We start from the raw sequence: 17,958 nt of genomic DNA, 5'->3' as shown, positions 1-17,958 counted from the left end.
CCTTCTTATCAAGAACTTTCTTGAAGTCTTATCTGATTACTTCACAAAACTAATTCAATCAAATTAATTTTAGATATATCATTACCCTATCATAGATTTACTTATCAAAGAATTATCTGAACTTATCCAAAACTTACCACAATGGCAAATAATCACATTTTATCATACAGACTCAGCAGAGTACATCACAAGGGCCAAACAGAATATGCCATAAAGGCAACATATGGAATATGCCACAAAGGTAACATACAAAGTCATGTGTTTACTGTCCCAACGGACTTTCACAGAAGGTGCCATGGGTTTCTCTCTCGTGGACTTATACATAAATTTCATGTATTGTGATCTGTTAGTTCGATCTACACATTATCGAAGGCTACACCATGAACATTCATACAGTCATATCTTACCATCGGTCTTAGCCACATGGCCTTACACACTTTCATGTATCGTGATCTGTTAGTCTACTCTTCATCTTACTGGAGACTACACCATGAGTGTTTTTGTAACACCCCTATCCTGTATCCGTCACCGGAGTGGGGTTACGAGGTATTACCGATCAATTCACAATACATAACAAAAATTTATTAAGCATAAAACATTCATTCACATAAATCATTCAACAAAATCACATTGTCCTTTATAAGGGCCTACGAGGCCTTAAACATGCTTCAGAGGTGGTTTGGGACTAAACCGATAACATATGAAAATTTTGGAAACTTAGAAAAATTTCAACCATACAAGGGTCACACGCCCGTGTTAATAGGCCATGTGCCTCACATGGCTCCAGACACGCCCATGTCTCAGGCTGTGTGAAAACAGGGCATACATATTGACTTAGGTCACACGGCCAACCACACGCCTGTGTGTGTGCTAGGCCGTATAGGGTATACTCACTTATGCAACATGGACAAGTCACATGCCCATGTGCTAGGCTGTGTGCCAATTAGGGAGTATACTGACTTGTACCACATGGCCAGTCACACGCCTGTGTGTGAGATCGTGTGGAGCATATTGACTTCAATTCAATTTCATCACTAGGGGACACACGACCATGTAACAGGACTGTGTGTCACACACGGTTGAGACACACGCCCGTGTCTCTACCCGTGTGGACAAAAATAGGCCATCTATAAGGCCAATTTGCGACTGTTATTCATGCTCACCTAAACAACCAAAATGGTACCATTTCATCATACAATTAGGCAGCCAAAATCATCAACCAAATGCACAATTCATGCCATTATAATTTCATTTATTCCAAATTTCAAATCACTACCATTTACTTAACCAAATACATGCCAAAACAATATCAGTCTATATAGTTCATTTACCATAATTCACACCCACAAAACTTCCTTATAAATAACCACACAACATCTAAAATCATAACTCATCAAGGCATTTCTCAAGCACTTTATACTACATAAATCAATTAACCATCTGAACAACTATAAAACCATAATCACATTCATACCGAACATACCAAAATAAGCCATCACTCATGGTTGTATATACAAACTAAAACATATACAATTTACAAGCCAAATCTCATAGCTATAATCACAACCAAAATACCAGAACTAGCCTATACATGCCATATGCCAAAAATGTATAATCCAAAAGTACCAACTTAGATGTTTGATAGTGTGATGATGTTCTCCATGACTCTCGGATCCGAGCTAGCCTTGATTTACTATAAAACATAGAAAAATAACACAAAGTAAGCTTCATAGCTTAGTAAGCTCGTATGATATAAACTAAACTAATCAAAAATTCAACATTCATCAATCTAAACATATTACCATGTACTTTGTGATTACTAACAAATCTTTCAACTGCTTATTCATAAGCTTATATACAAACTTTGTAACTTCTTCAAGTTTAAGCTCATAATATACATGTACATACCTGTACCAATCCATAACAAGTTCATACATACACGGAATGTCGTTGAATACTCAATGTCTTGCACACTAAGTGCCATACTCGATATCTCACACACTAAGTGTCGTACTAGCCGAAGCTATCTCAAGTCGCACACTAAGTGCCATATATAGCCGAAGCTATGTTGAATCACACACTAAGTGCCATATATAGCTGAAGCTATATCTTATCGCACACTAAGTGCCATATATAGCCGAAGCTATGTCGTATCACACACTAAGTGCCACAAATAACCGATTTGTTGTCGAACATATTTGTAGTCTTGTATATACAATTTATGCAATATCAAAGAACTAAAGCATAGATATTATAATGCTTAATACATACAAATTTACCTCAGATGCTAAAACAGCGAATCAAGTCGATTAGTCGATAACTTTATCTTTTCCCCGATCCAAGTCTGTATTCCACTTTTCTTGATCTAATTATATTCAAAATTAACTTATTCAATCATTTATTCATTCAATTTAGTCCAAAATACACTTTAAAACACATTTACACTTTTGCCCTACAAATTTCACATTTTCCACAATTTAGTCCTTATTTCACAAAATCACAAATTAATGAAATTCAAGACTAACCCATGCTAGCCAAATTACCATAGTGTCCCTAGAAGCCCATAATTTTCATTTATTCACACTTTTAACCACTACATTTCACATTTTCTTCATTTAATCCCTTTTTGACATTTTTGTCAAAAATCACTTTACAAAACTTATTCAACTATAAAAAACTATTCAAAATCCATTATCAAACTTCAAAAATCATACATATTCATCAATGGAATCATTCAAAATCTTTAACAGTATTGCAAAATAGCCCCTAGGCTAGCTAGTACTAGATGCAAAGATTACAAAAACACAGAAATCATCAAAAATTGAGCAAAAATAGACTTACATGCTCAAGAAGAACTTGTTGAAAGCTCAAACCTAAAATGGTGATGTTTTCTTCATTTAAAATTCGGCTAGGTGAAGAAGTTGGAGACAAATTATGGTTTTGTTTTTACTTATCTTATTTGCTAATTTACTAAATTAACCTTACTAATTAACCTTTAAAACAATTTATAACATGTCCATAAATGTCCCCTTGTCAATATAATGGTCTAATTACAACATAAGAACCTCTACGTTAATTATCCATAGCTATTTAATACCTTTAACTAATAGAACTCAAGTTTTATGCTTTACGCGATTTAGTCCTTTTTACCGAATTAACCATTCAAACAGTAAAACTTCTTTACGAAACTTTCACACATACATACTATCATGCTGTAAACACTTCAAATAATATTAAAATAATTTTTCAACCTCAGATTTTTGGTCTCGAAATCACTATTTTGATTTGACTAAAAACGAGTTGTTACAACTCTTCCCCTTTTAGGGATTTTCGTCCTCGAAAATCTTACCAGTGAATAGGTTAGGGTTCTATTTTCGTATAGCTTCCTCGGGTTCCCATGTAGCTTCTTCAACCCTGTGTCGATGGCATAATACTTTCACTAATGCAATTCTCTTATTTCTCACCTCTTTTATCTTACGAGCTAAAATTCGAATCGATTCTTCAGCATATGACATATCAAACTAAATTTCAACCTCGATCGGGGAAATGACATGTGAAGGGTCGGATTGGTATCGTCAAAGAATCAACACATGAAACACATTATGTATTTTCTCTAACTCAAACGGTAAAGACAATCGATATGCCACTGGCCCAATTCACTCGATAATCTCATACGATCCGATGAATCTCGGACTCAATTTTCCTTTTCTACCGAATTTGAGTATTTTATTCCATGGTGAAACTTTTAGAAATGCTTTATCTTCGATCTAAAACTCAACATCTTTCCATTTCAAATCCGCGTATGATTTCTGTTGATCTGACACCACTTTCAAACTATCACGAATTATTTTCACTTTCTTTTCTGTTTCTCTGATCAGATCAATCCCGTGAATCTTATTTTCACTAAGCTCATTCTAGTACAACAGTGTTCAACATTTACAACCATATAGAGCTTCTTACATCGCCATCTTAATACTCGATTAGAAGCTATTATTGTAAGCAAATTCAATCAGCGGTAGATATTTCTCCCAGCTACCTTCAAACTCAAGAATGTAACAACGCAACATATCCTCAAGTATTTGAATAACTTGTTCGATTGACCATCCATTTGCGGGTGAAATGTAGTACTAAAATACAACTTTGAACCTAAATCTTTTTGCAATTTCTTCTAAAATCACGAAGTAAATCTTGGATCTCTATCCGAAACCATATATAGAGGAACAGTATGTAATCTCAAAATTTCAGAAATATACAACTCAACTAACTTATCAAGCGAGAAATCTATATGTACTGGATTGAAATGAGCTAATTTCGTCAATCTGTCAATAACAACCCAGATTGCATCTTTCTTTTTCAGAGATAAGGGTAAATCCGATATGAAAGCCATTGTTACTCTATCCCACTTCCACTCAGGAATCATTATAGGCTGTAATAAACTTGATACTTGATGCTCAGCTTTGACTTGCTAACAAATCAAACATTTCAAAACAAATTCTGAGATATCTTGTTTCATGCCGTGCCACCAATAAAGCTATTTCAAATCGTTATACATTTTCGTGCTTCCCAGATGTACTGATAAACAACTACTGTATGCTTCATTTAAAACCTTCCAAATGATCTTAGAATCTCTTGGTACACATATTCTATCACGAGACCTCAAATAGTCATCAAGCCCTACTCGAAACTCTGAATCTGAAGTCGACTCACACTGAGCTCATTTTGATTGCAATTCATTATCAATTTTTTTAGCCTCACAAATCTACTGTAGAAATAATGGTTTCATTTTCAACTTGGCTACTATCAAACCGTCGTCAGAAAAAGCTAATTATGTGTTCAAAGTAAGTAAAGCAAATAAGGATTTTTGACTCAGAGCATCAGCAACTACGTTCACTTTCCCCGGATTATAGTCAATCACTAATTCATAATCTTTTATCAATTCTAACCATCTCCGTTGTCTCAAATTCAAATCTTTCTGAGTCATCAAATATTTCAAGCTTTTGTGGTCGGTATAAATATGACATTTCTTACCAAACAAGTAATGACGCCAAATTTTCAATGCGAACACTATCGCAGCTAACTCTAGATTATGCGTCAGATAATTCTTTTCGTGTGGCTTCAATTGTCTAGAGGCATAAGCTACAACTTTGCCTTCCTGCATCAAAACACAACCTAGGCCATTTAACGATGCATCATTAAAAACTAAAAATTCTTTACCCGACTCAGGCTGAAATAACACCGGTGCCTCTGTCAATGATGCTTTCAACTGCTTGAAGCTTTGCTGACACTTTTCTGACCAGTCAAATTTAACTTCTTTTTGAAGCAATCATGTCATTGGAGTTGCAATCATCGAGAAGCTTTTCACAAATCGTCTATAATAGCTAGCTAGTCCCAGAAAACTATGGGCTTCAGATACATTTCTCGGAGGCTTCCAATCTATAATAGCAGAAATTTTACTTGGGTCAACTCGGATACCCACGGCTGAAACTATATGTCCCAGAAAAGCAACCTCTCGTAGCCAAAACCCACATTTGCTGAACCTTGCAAACAATTATTTATCTCTCAAAGTTTGTAACACGATTCTCAAATGCTCGATATGCTCAGATTCATCACGAGAGTAAATTAAAATATTATCAATAAACACAACTGATCACGAGGTTTCGTGATAGGTTTTAAATAATTATAATTACTCGTTCTTGAACTAACTATTATCGCGATGTAGGCAAGTGTACCTATCGAACAGTAGTATAGTTTTAACAAAACCGGATTGTCGAACCCAAAGGAACTAAAAGTACTAGTAATGACTGTCTTTTTACTATCTAGCCTAAGAATAAAGAGGTTTTTGTTTTAACTAACTAACTATCTAAACTAAGAACGCACAGAGAATGGAATTGGGGAATTACTTTTGGAAAAATCGATTGAATGAAGACAATACCTAAGGAAAAATCCACCTAGGCTGTACTTGTTATTCTGGCTCTAAATCCGATGATTTATTCATTTAACTTGTTCCGTAGAGATCCCTAAGTTATGTTATTATCCCTATTCAAGACTAATAACGTCTAATCCCTAGATTGAATAACTGAGACTTTTCTCTAATTAACACTCTAGGGTTGCAATAACTCGATCTATGGATCCCCTTATTAGGTTTCACCCCAATCCGGCAAAATCTTGTCACTCTATGTCTAGGCGCGCAATCAACTCCGCTTAATTATGACAAATGTACTCTTAGACAGGGTCTATTCCTCCTCTGAATAAGAGTTTATCTTGAATCAGTATCCTGGGATATCAAAACAAGAATTAAGAACACATAATTAAGAGCAAGTCAAATATTTATCATACAATTCAAAAAATAATAACAAGATTTTTCTTAAGTTTCATTCCCCTTAGGTATTTAGAGGATTTAGTTCATAACTAAATAAGAAAACATCTTAGAATAATAAAGAATACAAAATATAAAGAAAACTTAAAACTCCTGAAGGGGAATTGAGGAGAGATCTTCAGTCTTGATGATGAATCTGACTTCTGAGATGAATCAATCGGCTTTCTTGGAGTAATTCCTTACCCCCTACTCTCTCATCCTCTTCTTCATTCTCTAGGGTGTATTTACAGGCTTTGGAATGCCTAAAAGCCCTCAAAATTAGCCTTTTCCGAATTAGACTCAACTTGGGCTCGGTAGGGACACGCCCGTGTACGATTACTTCAGGCCATGCTCGAGCCTGCCAAATTGACACGGTCGTGTGGTCTGCCTGTGTGAGGAGGTCCAAGCCGTGTTGATTTCATACTTTGGCCCATTTTTTTCGTTTTTGGCCCGTTTCTCGTTCCTTTCACTCTCTTATGCTCTCCTAAGTGTAAAACATGAAATTAAAGCATTAGGAGCATCGAATTCACCAATTCTAATGGAAAATCATCAATTCTAATGGAAAATCATCCATAAAATGCATTAAACATGGGGTAAAAATATGTATAAATTACAGTTTATCAAATACCCCCACACTTAAGCATTTGCTTGTCCTCAAGCAAAATTCTCAACTCACAATCAAAATAAATTCTTCTCAACTTATAATTTCTATCGATAATATCTCATAATAATCCATAGGTAATCATACATTGAGAATTCAACTAAAAGAACATAAAAGTTTCAAACATTCCAAGTTGAGTATTTAATAATGCAAACATAGGTGTCTCTCCTCATTTAAGTAATTACCTTTGATTCAGAATATCACAGAGTTTCATATCCTCACTACAGATTCACTCAAATCACTCGAGGTGTTTAAGGACAATAAATGAAACACTCAATAGTCAATAATGAAAAGTCCTTACCATAGGCTTGCATGAAAATCAAATCTCTACCACTATAATTTAAGATGATACATCAATCAAAAAGGTCTTTAGAGGGTTGTAATGAGGTTTGGTTAGGGGGTGTGGTCACAAGCTAAAAGAAAGGATTAGAATCGAGATTGAATTGAAAAATTACCTAACTAGAAAAAGAGTTAATCATCACTTGCGTACAACAATGCTTCTTCTCAGACTAAGGAATTTAACTTCTGAAGCTTACAAACAGAAGATCACTACTAATATGTATACATGTTTTTTTTTTAAGAACAAGTTAAATTATAGAGTAAAATAAAACATAGCTAAGCAACTATTTCAATTCAAATCTCGACAAAAATGGGGCTTAAATTAATTTAGGGGATTTCAACAATAATGGTTTAAAGGTTAATATTAAGGGTAATACAAGAAATGGCTTGTTAGGCTCAATGGGGTTTGCTAGGGGTTAATTGTGGAGGTAGGCTTTTCATGGCATGAGTGGGTTAATCCTAAGTGCCTTAATCATTTTGACATATCAAATCAAATGGTGTGGTCTCGACATGCATAATCAAGCAAGTTCTAGAATAACAGTTCAGTACTAACTCACTCAAACCAATAATAAAAGTGACCATGAAAAGAATTAATAGATGCTCAAAAGGCTCAAAAATGTCACAAAAATTATGGCTTTTTGATGTTTAACAACTTGTGAATTCCAACTCAAATTAATACCTAAACTTTGGGGAAACAACCTAAGATTTTAAATTGTTAAAAATCAACTCATCATGCTTGATTCTCTAATGTCTTAAAGTTTAAACAATCAATGCATAATTGCCTATGTTTTAATTCAAGATATATCAATCAAAATCATAAACCAATTAAAATTTATCCTAAATATGATATGAAAGCTTTTTCAAGAGAACAAGGCAATCATTCAGGGATTTTTCTGATAATGAAATAAATACCCCCCCACACTTAAGATGTACATTACCCTTAATGTACAAAGATATATATTAGAGTATAAAAATAAGATAGGGAGAGAAGTGAAACTTCCTGTATGATGAATTCCTTGAACTGGAGTTCTGGAGAGTAATCGGTTCGAGAGTGGAGGAGGATACACCGGCGGTCGTAGAGGTTCATTAGGCCATAAGTCCTGCGCCAAAAGGATATTATCTCTAGTGGTAGCTATGGTCATAGGCGAGTAGGACATGGCAGTCGTGGAGAACCTTTCCCGGTGGAGTTTTAGTTCCTATGTGATGATGAGCTTAAGAGCTCTATATAACTGTGATAAAATCAAGAACTTTTTAGGGGATATTAGGAGGAATAATTACTCAAAAAGAAATAACCGAAATTAATAATTAAAAATAAAATGTCTAAAATCTAATAAAAATAAAAAGTAGTTTTAATAAAAATTAAAAACATAAAATAATAAATAAATGTTTTTAAACATCTTCATCGCTGGATGGTTCGCGAGGTGGGACTGGCGATGAGATGTGGAGGTGCTGACAAATCTGCTATGGAGTAGCATCAATGTTGTCAAATCGTTGAAAATACTGCTGTTCGAATCGAGTGAGGCGCTCAGGGATGTCAGCATATGAAGCCGCTGCATGAACTAGATGAGAGGGTGGTGGTGGTGGCTGAGTCGATGGGTCCTCCTCCTCAGTAGATTGGGTGAGATGATATTGGGGAGGGTAGGTTCCCCGGCGCCTCTCAATCATCCTCATGCTAAGCATGCTCGAGATGCCTTGTGGAGACATCTGGCCGATGAGGGTGAGGGATGATTCTTGGGCCGCGGTGTTGAGGAGCCCGAAGTGTCGCACTAGTCGAGTCACGTAGGGGCCGATGGAGATGACCCTCTTCCGATACCGCTCCGCCTGGTGCTGAATCGCGAGGGCGATGAAATAGGTAAGGTCGATGACGTGCCCGTGCGACATGTACCATAAAAAGTAGGCGTTGTGAGTGTTGACGACGCCAGTGCTCTCTCGCCTCCTTGTAATCGTGTGAGCCAAAATGGCGTGTAGGTACCTTAAGGATGGTGGGAGAGTTGATGCCTTGGAGCAGCTAGGATTGTAGGTGGCTGCGCCAGGGGCCAAAGTGTGCCAGCACTACGAGGGAGAGAAATGTATGTGACGAGTGAGAACATCTAAGTCATTCTCTTCCTTGAACTCCTCTGTATATAAACCGAATGTTGTACCGAATTCTGGGATGCTAAGCTGGCGGAGTAATCCACCTAGGCAAAATTGCACCGTACCGAGATCATTGTAGTTCGTCATTACGGTCTGGAGATAGAACGTTGAGCATAGTTCCATCGTGAGCTCGAGGTATGTTGGTTCGATGATCCCAAAGAACAACTGCCAAGGGTCGGTGGTTAAGAGGGCCCGAATTGCATCAGCCAACTGAACTTGTTCTACGGCGGCCCAGTGGATGCAGTGGCCTACAATTAAAGGTCGGGCCCGAAGTATCTGTAAAAGTTCTTCCTAGGGCCCACGGGGCAACTGTAGGAGGGGGTGACAGATTTTCGTGGTTGGACCCGCAGAAGATGACGCTCCCTTCCGTTTATTAGAACCAAGGACAACGGCCTTCTTTCCTCGTGAAGACGACATTAAAAGCCTATAATATAAAGAATAATAATAATAGGTAAACGAATTCGAAGAAGTAAAAAGTCATGAATTTGAACTAACTATTTTAGCCAAGACTACTAATATGAAGCAAACTCAACCAAAATAACAATGAGAATGAGAATAGAAATGTAATGGATATGAGGTTTTCCTAATATTAATTTAACACGGAATGTATGATAACCTAGGAATGCAAATTAAATGATAGACATTGGCATGGTAATAGAATGAGAAGAAGCATAGTAATGTCATGACTAACCTAAGAATGCAAATTAAAAGATAGAATAATGAGCAAAAAGAAGAATAGTTCAAAAGATATAAAGATTATGTTGATACTAAGCATTAGAAAAAAGTAAAATAGAAGTGAAAGGACTAGGGGAGAGAGATTGAGCGTCAAAAATGGAGTGGGAAGCGGCGCACGGGTATGGCAGGGAGGCCGTGTAGAGTTACAGAAGCTACGGTTAGGGTTTTTGAATGGGGAAGAAATTGAATAGTGCAGGGTATTTATAGATTTTGGGCCACATGGCCATGGCACATGCCCGTGTTCCCTAATTTTTGCCCGTGTGTTTCGCGTTTTTCCTATTTGGGCACATCTAAAATTCGTCCCACGCCCGTGTACCTCAGGCGTGTGGGTTCACACGACCGTGTCGCACGACCGTGTCTAGCTTCGTTCGCTTCTCTCACACCCGTGTGGGAAATCCCCACGCTCGTGTCAATCTAACAGGTTCGACTACGAGTGTGAGACACGGGCATGTCGCACGCCCGTACTAGTTTCTCAGTTTCAACCATGGGTCTTCTACACGGGCGTGTCGCACGCCCGTGTTGTTTTGGCAGGCTCGAGTACGGCCATGTCACACGGTCGTGGCATTTTATCGTAACCCGTGTTTGGGAAAATCCTTGCCCTATTTTCACACGACTATAAGCACGCCCGTGTGCTTGGCCGTGTCTCTGTGGAAAACCTGTGTTCGAGAGCTCTGTTAGTAAGTTAGATGTTGAAGACTAAATTTTTAAAGAAGTTAATATAGTTAATGCTCGAGTTGCCTCCCGAGAAGTGCTTATTTATAGTCTAAGCTCGACTTACCTCTCTATTGAATGATCATGGTGGTTCGAGGAGTTTATACTCCTCATTCCTGCTATCAATCTTAAAATAAAGTTTTAAACGGGTGTTGTTTACCTTAAAAGTGCTGAACTTGGGATGACTCACCTCCACCGTACCGAATCGAAAAATGCTGAGTACCGTAAGAGGGATTTCTTCATTCGGTATGGTAGTGAAAATGTAGGGATCTACGGCATCTAATAAGACTTTATCTCAAACTTTAAGTTGATTTGGAGAGGTATTAAGCTCGTCTTGGCGTAGTTTCGGTTTATCGTGTGTTCTCGGTTTATGTGTTCGCCATTCATCTAGCTCCTCTATTTGCAGCCTTCGTTCTTCATGAATAGATCCTTTACTATTGTTTGAGAGTGGCTCATGTACTTCCTTCAGACTTATCTCCTGCAAAGTGGGTTGTATCATGTGGTCAGTTTTAATAGAATGGTTTAGACGATCACCTTCAATTTCCGATGTGTTGTCAGAATTGCGAGCTTGAAGGGTGAGTGTTTTGTCTCCTACGCAAAGCGTGAGCTCACCTGTGCCAACATCAATAATTGTTTTAGCAATTGCTAGAAAGGGCCTTCCCAAAATTAAAGGAGTGTTGCTATCTTCCTCTATGTCTAAAATAATGAAGTCAACGGGAAATATAAATTTATCGATTTTTACTAGCACATTTTCAATAATACCCCTAGGAAATCTTATAGTTTTATCTGCTAGTTGAATGCTCATCCTAGTCTGTTTGGGTTTCCCGAGACCTAGTTGCTTAAACATTTTATAAGGCATGACGTTAATACTAGCCCCTAAATCAGCTAATGCATTATTAACATCTAAACTACCAATTAAGCAAGGAATCGTAAAACTCCCTGGATCTTTTAGTTTGTTCGGTAGCTTATTTTTTCAAATAGTTAAGCACACTGCATTTAGCTCCACATGCGATGCCTCGTCCAACTTCCGCTTATTTTCTAAAAGCTCTTTTAATAATTTCATTGTGTTTGGCATCTACGATAGAGCTTCAATAAATGGTAAGTTAATATGTAATTTTTTTAAGAGTTTAAGGAATTTACCAAATTGTTCATCTGAGCGATCTTTACTTGTCGCATTGGGGTATGGCACACGAGGTTTATATTTGACATTCACCATTTTTTTTTTTATTGTTATCTAACTCACCTTGACCTTTGCTTACCACAGTTTCTTGCCTCGGTTCTGGTTCAGGCTCAACAACTCCTTCTTCATCTTGAATATTAATTGTGTTTAGCTGTTCCCTTGGGTTGGGTTCAGTATTACTTGGCAAGCTACCCTGTGGTCGTTCGAAAATTAGTTTGGAAAGCTGACCTATCTGAGTTTCGAGCCCTTGGATCGACACTTGTTGATTTTTAAGTGCTGTCTCAATGTTCTGGAAACGAGTTTCTGACACCGAAATAAACTTTGAGAGCATCTCTTCAAGGTTCGACTTTTTTTCCTATTAGTAGGGTGGTTGTTGGTAGCCTGGAGGTGGTTGTGGTCTTTGATTTCCTTGACCGTACTATGAAAAATTGGGGTGGTTCCTCCAACCTGCATTGTAAGTGTTACTATATGGATTGTTTTAAGGTCGGGGATTACTACCCATGTAGTTTAATTGCTCATTATCCATGTTGTGGCCATAAGGTTGGTATTCCGAATAGCTTGTTCCACTTCCACTTGCTTCATACTGCATTACTAGATGAACCTGCGAAGAACTAAGAAAACCATCAATCTTTTTATTTAAGAGTTCGACCTGATTAGAGAGCATGGTGACCGAATCGACGTTATAAACGCCGGCTGTTTTAGTTGGCTTTGTCCTCATGACTTGCCACTGATAGCTATTTAGTGACATCTCCTCTATAAACTCATATGCATCTTCAGGTGTTTTATTATTGATGGTTCCGCCAGTAGTTACGTCAACCATTTGTCGAGTCGAAGGATTCAGGCCATTATGGAACGTTTGAACCAGTAGCCAAAACGGTAACCCATGGTAAGGGCACCTTCTCAAAAGGTCCTTGTATCTCTCTTATGCATCATAGAGTGTTTCTAAATCCATCTGTACAACAGAAGAGATATCATTACGTAATTTAGCCGTTTTAGCCGGCAAAAGATATTTTAGTAAAAATTTTTCGATCATTTGTTTCCATGTAGTAATTGACCCTTGTGGTAACGAGTTCAACCACTGTTTAGCTTTGTTCCTCAATGAAAAAGGGAATAACCAAAGACGAATGGCATCATCAGAGACACCATTAATTTTAAATGTATCGCATAGTTCTAAGAAGTTGGCTAAATGAACGTTGGGATCCTCATCCTGCAAACCATCAAACTGAACAAATTGTTGTATCATTTGAATAGTGTTAGGTTTTAATTCAAAAGTATTTGCAGCTACAACAGGTCTAAATATGCTCGATTCAGTTCCTGTTAAAGAAGGTTTAGCATAATCATACATAGTGCATAGAGTAGGATTTTGATTAACCGCAATTGCAGGAGGTAGCTGATCGCCTTGGTTTTCAGCCATATCTTCGGTTGGGGGTTGAGTACCATCTTCTTGCTCGTTTTCTGTGTATCTTGAGCTTCGCCTTATTTCTCTTTGATTTCTGCGAACTGTATGATCAATTTCTTCGTCAAAAAGTAATGGCCCTGACGGGTTTATTCTAGTCATAAACTATAAAAACCTGCCAAGAGAAGGAAAAAGTAAATTAATAAATAATAATAATTAAATTAAATTGTAAAAAAAATAAATGGCTAAAGTAATAAAAATTGAGCGTTTCTAATATCTTAGTTCCCCGGAAACGGCTCCAAAAACTTGATCGCGAGGTTTCGTGATAGGTTTTAAATATTTATAATTACTCGTTCTTGAACTAACTATTATCGCGATGTAGGCAAGTGTACCTATCAAAGAGTTGTATAGTTTTAACAAGACCGGATTGTCGAACCCAAAGGAACTAAAAGTACTAGTAATTACTGTCTTTTTATTATCTAGCCTAAGAACAAAGAGGTTTTTGTTTTAACTAACTAACTATCTAAACTAAGAACGCGCAGAGAATGGAATTGGGGAATTTCTTTTGGAAAAATCGATTGAATCAAGACAATACCTAAGGAAAAATCCACCTAGACTGTACTTGTTATTCTGGCTCCGAATCGGACGATTTATTCATTTAACTTGTTCCGTAGAGATCCCTAAGTTATCTTATTATCCCTATTAAAGACTAATAACATCTAATCCCTAGATTGAATAACCGAGACTTTTCTCTAATTAACACTCTAGGGTTGCAATAACTCAATCTATGGATCCCCTTATTAGGTTTCAACCTAATTCGGAAAAATCTTGTCACCCTATGTCTAGGCGCGCAATCAACTCTGCTTAATTATGACAAATGTACTCTTAGATAGGGTCTATTCCTCCTCTGAATAAGAGTTTATCTTGAATCGGTATCCTGGGATATCAAAACAAGAATTAAGAACACTTAATTAAGAACAAGTCAAATATTTATCATACAATTCAGAAAATAATAACAAGATTCGTCTTAGGTTTCATTCCCCTTAGGTATTTAGGGGATTTAGTTTATAACTAAATAAGAAAACATCTCAGAATAATAAAGAATACAAAACATAAAGAAAACCCAAAACTCTTGAAGGGGAATTGAGGAGAGATCTTCAGTCTTGATGATGAATCTGACTTCTGAGATGAATCAATCGGTTTTCTTGGAGTAATTCCTTACCCCCTACTCCCTCCTCATCTTCTTCCTTCTCTAGGGTGTATTTATAGGCTTTGGAATGCCTAAAAGCCCTCAAAATTAGCCTTTTCCAAATTAGACTCAACTTGGGCTCGGCAGGGACACGCCCGTGTGCGATTACTTCAGGCCATGCTCGAGCCTGCCAAATTGACACGACCGTGTGGTCTACCCGTGTGAGGAGGTCCAAGCCGTGTTGATTTCATACTTTGGCCCATTTTCTCTATTTTTGGCCCGTTTCTCATTCCTTTCGCTCTCCTATGCTCTCCTAAGTGTAAAATATGAAATTAAATCATTAGGAGCATCGAATTCACCAATTCTAATGGAAAATCATACATAAAATGCGTTAAACATGGGGTAAAAATATGTATAAATTACGGTTTATCAACAACTACGAATAAGTCTAAATACGGTCCGAAAATCCGGTTCATCAAGTCCATAAAAATAGCAGGTGAATTTGTTAGTCCAAATGGCATAACAAGAAATTCATAGTGTCCGTACCTTGTTCTAAATGTAGTATTTGGCACATCTGAGTCTTTAACCCTCAACTGGTAATAACCCGATCTCAAATCAATTTTCGAAAACACTATTGCCCCTTTTAACTGATCAAACAAATCATCTATTCATGGCAAAGGGTATTTATTCTTGATCGTCACTTTCTTGAGCTGTCGATAGTCTAGACACATTCTCATTGTGCCATCTTTCTTTTTCAAAAATAACACCAGTGCACCCCACGGAGAGAAACTCGGTCTAGAAAAACCTCTATCTATCAACTTTTGCAACTGAACTTTCAATTCTTTTAACTCTGTCGGGGCCATTCTGTACGGAGCTATCAATATCGGTGTTGTTCCCGGTACTAATTCAATACCAAACTTAACTTCTCTGATAGGTGGTAAACTCGGTAACTCTTCGGGAAATACATCTAGATACTCACACACGACTGGTACTAAATCAATATTTGTTTCTGTCACTTGCGTATCAAGTACATAAACAATATATGCATCACAACCCTTTTTCATACATTTCTGAGCTAACATAGATGATATCACAGTAGGTAACTCACTCGAATCATCAGACTCAATTCGAAGAATTTCACCGTTCTGACATTTCAATTCGATAATCTTTCGTCTACAATTCAGAACTGCATCATGCATCATTAGCCAATCCATACCCAAAATCAAATCAAATTCATCGAATGGAAAAAAATCAGATTAGCCAAAAACAGAAATCCCGATTCATTAACGGATAATTCTTGTAGACTTTGCAACCAAAACACATTTGCCTAAGGGGTTCGATACTCTAATCACAAATTCAATAGACTCTATAGGCAAAGTCTTACTCGATACTAAATTTATACATATATAAGAATAAGTTGATCCTGGATCTCTCAATGCAATCACATTAGTATTATAGAGAGTAAAAGCATCGATGATAACATCTGGAGATGATGCCTCCTCTCTTGCATGAATAGCATAAGCTCGGGCTGGTGCTCATGCCTAAGACCTCACACCAGAATCTCTTATTACACCTCTACCACTAATACATTTCCCGTATTTCTTGACGGTCTCCTTCTCGTTGTTGTATTGCTCGATCTTACATGCAGAGGTTTATCTTTTTCATTTAGCTTGGGACAATCTCTGATAAAATGGTCTTGCGAACCATAGCTGTAACTAGCTCTATTATTATTTTTTACCCAGCAATCTCCAAAATATTGTCTTCAACATTGTTGACATTCAGGTTTAACATCTTTCACGTTTCCAACACTCGATACCGATGTAGCTTAAGCTTTAGGGCTGGTATATTGCTTTCCACGATCTCTATTAAAATATCCTACTGAAGCTATCGATCGATTAAAATAGTCTTTGGATTTCTTTGACGAGTACTTATAAGGTTTACTTATTGATCTCTTTATTGTATCTCTAGCCTCTGATTCAGCTTTCTTCTTTTCTCGACTAAAGTCTTCGGCTTTGTAAGCCCGTTCAACTAACAAAACGAGTTCTTTTAAATCTGAAATCCCAACCAGAAGTTTAATATCTTCATTCAGCCCATTAAAAAATAGCTTGCACATTATTTCTTCAGTAGACACATACTCACGAGCCTATTTGCTCAACTATACAAATTCCCTCTTGTACTCGGTTACAGACATGCGGCCTTGTTTCAACTATAAAAACTCTTTATATTTTTGATCAAGGAATCACTGACTTATATATTTCTTTCGAAACTCTGTTTAAAAGAATTCCTAGGTCACTAGTTCTCTCGGTACTACAGACACCAAGGTATTCTGCCACTGATACGCGGTATCTCTCAAAAGGGATATAGCACACTTTAAACATTCAGCTGGCATGCTAGAAAGTTCATCAAATACTCGAATCATATTTTCAAGCCAAAAATCTACTCTACCAGGGTCATCATCAACATTAGCTCTGAACTCTTTAGCTTCATGTTTGCCAATCTTTTCAACTAGAGGCTTATTCAATCTTAAAAGCTCAACTTCTTGAGGAGCTAAAGGTACAGGTTGGGGATTAGAAGGGGGTAGAGGTTGTTGAGCAGCCAAATTTGTACGAATGTATTACGTGAACCATTCATTCATCATTTGGAAGAAGGCTTCTTTAGCCTTCTTCCCTGACTACCTGTCATAGGCCTAGAATTAGATGGCGTTGTCTCTTGCGCGAGAGCAGGCGCGTTACTCTCAACCTCGTCGGCTATAGCTAACACAGTTTAAATCGTCAGGAGTCATCACACTATCTCAGTTTATATATATGACATGTATGGCTAGACTCACATACGCTACGTTAGTCCTAAAATAGACTAAATCGTAGCTCTGATATCAATAAATGTAAAAGCCCTAGCCTATATCCGTTGCAGTAGTAGGGTTACAAGGTATTACCGATCAATTCACGACATATAACATACATTTATCAAGCATAAAACATTCATTCATATAAATCATTCAACACAATCACATTGTCCTTTATAAGGTAAGTGGTTCGGGACTAAACCGATAATATATAAAAATTTTGGAAACTTAAAAAAATTTCAACCATACAGGGGTCACACACCCGTGTGAACAAGTTGTGTGCCTCACACTGCTCCAAACACGCCCGTGTCTCAGGCCGTGTAAAAACAGAGCATACATACTGACTTGGGTCACACGGCCAACCACACGCCCATGTGTCTAGCCCGTGTGCCCTTCAAATTGACCACAAACGCTCGT

The 17,958-nt window shown here is 37.3% G+C and overlaps 1 non-coding gene across 1 annotated transcript; it reads left to right on the top strand.

Annotated features, from left to right (window-relative positions):
- Positions 1-12,992: 12,992 nt before the first annotated feature.
- On the top strand, positions 12,993-13,099 carry LOC128282795 (small nucleolar RNA R71). The gene has a single exon (XR_008273148.1). It is a non-coding gene; the product is annotated as a small nucleolar RNA R71 (small nucleolar RNA).
- The last annotated feature ends 4,859 nt before the right edge of the window (positions 13,100-17,958 follow it).

Source organism: Gossypium arboreum, chromosome 10 (assembly GCF_025698485.1).
Source record: "Gossypium arboreum isolate Shixiya-1 chromosome 10, ASM2569848v2, whole genome shotgun sequence".
Classification (NCBI taxonomy): Eukaryota; Viridiplantae; Streptophyta; class Magnoliopsida; order Malvales; family Malvaceae; genus Gossypium; species Gossypium arboreum.
The sequence above is the reverse complement of the archived record's forward strand: the minus strand, read 5'-3'. Positions and strand labels throughout refer to the sequence as shown.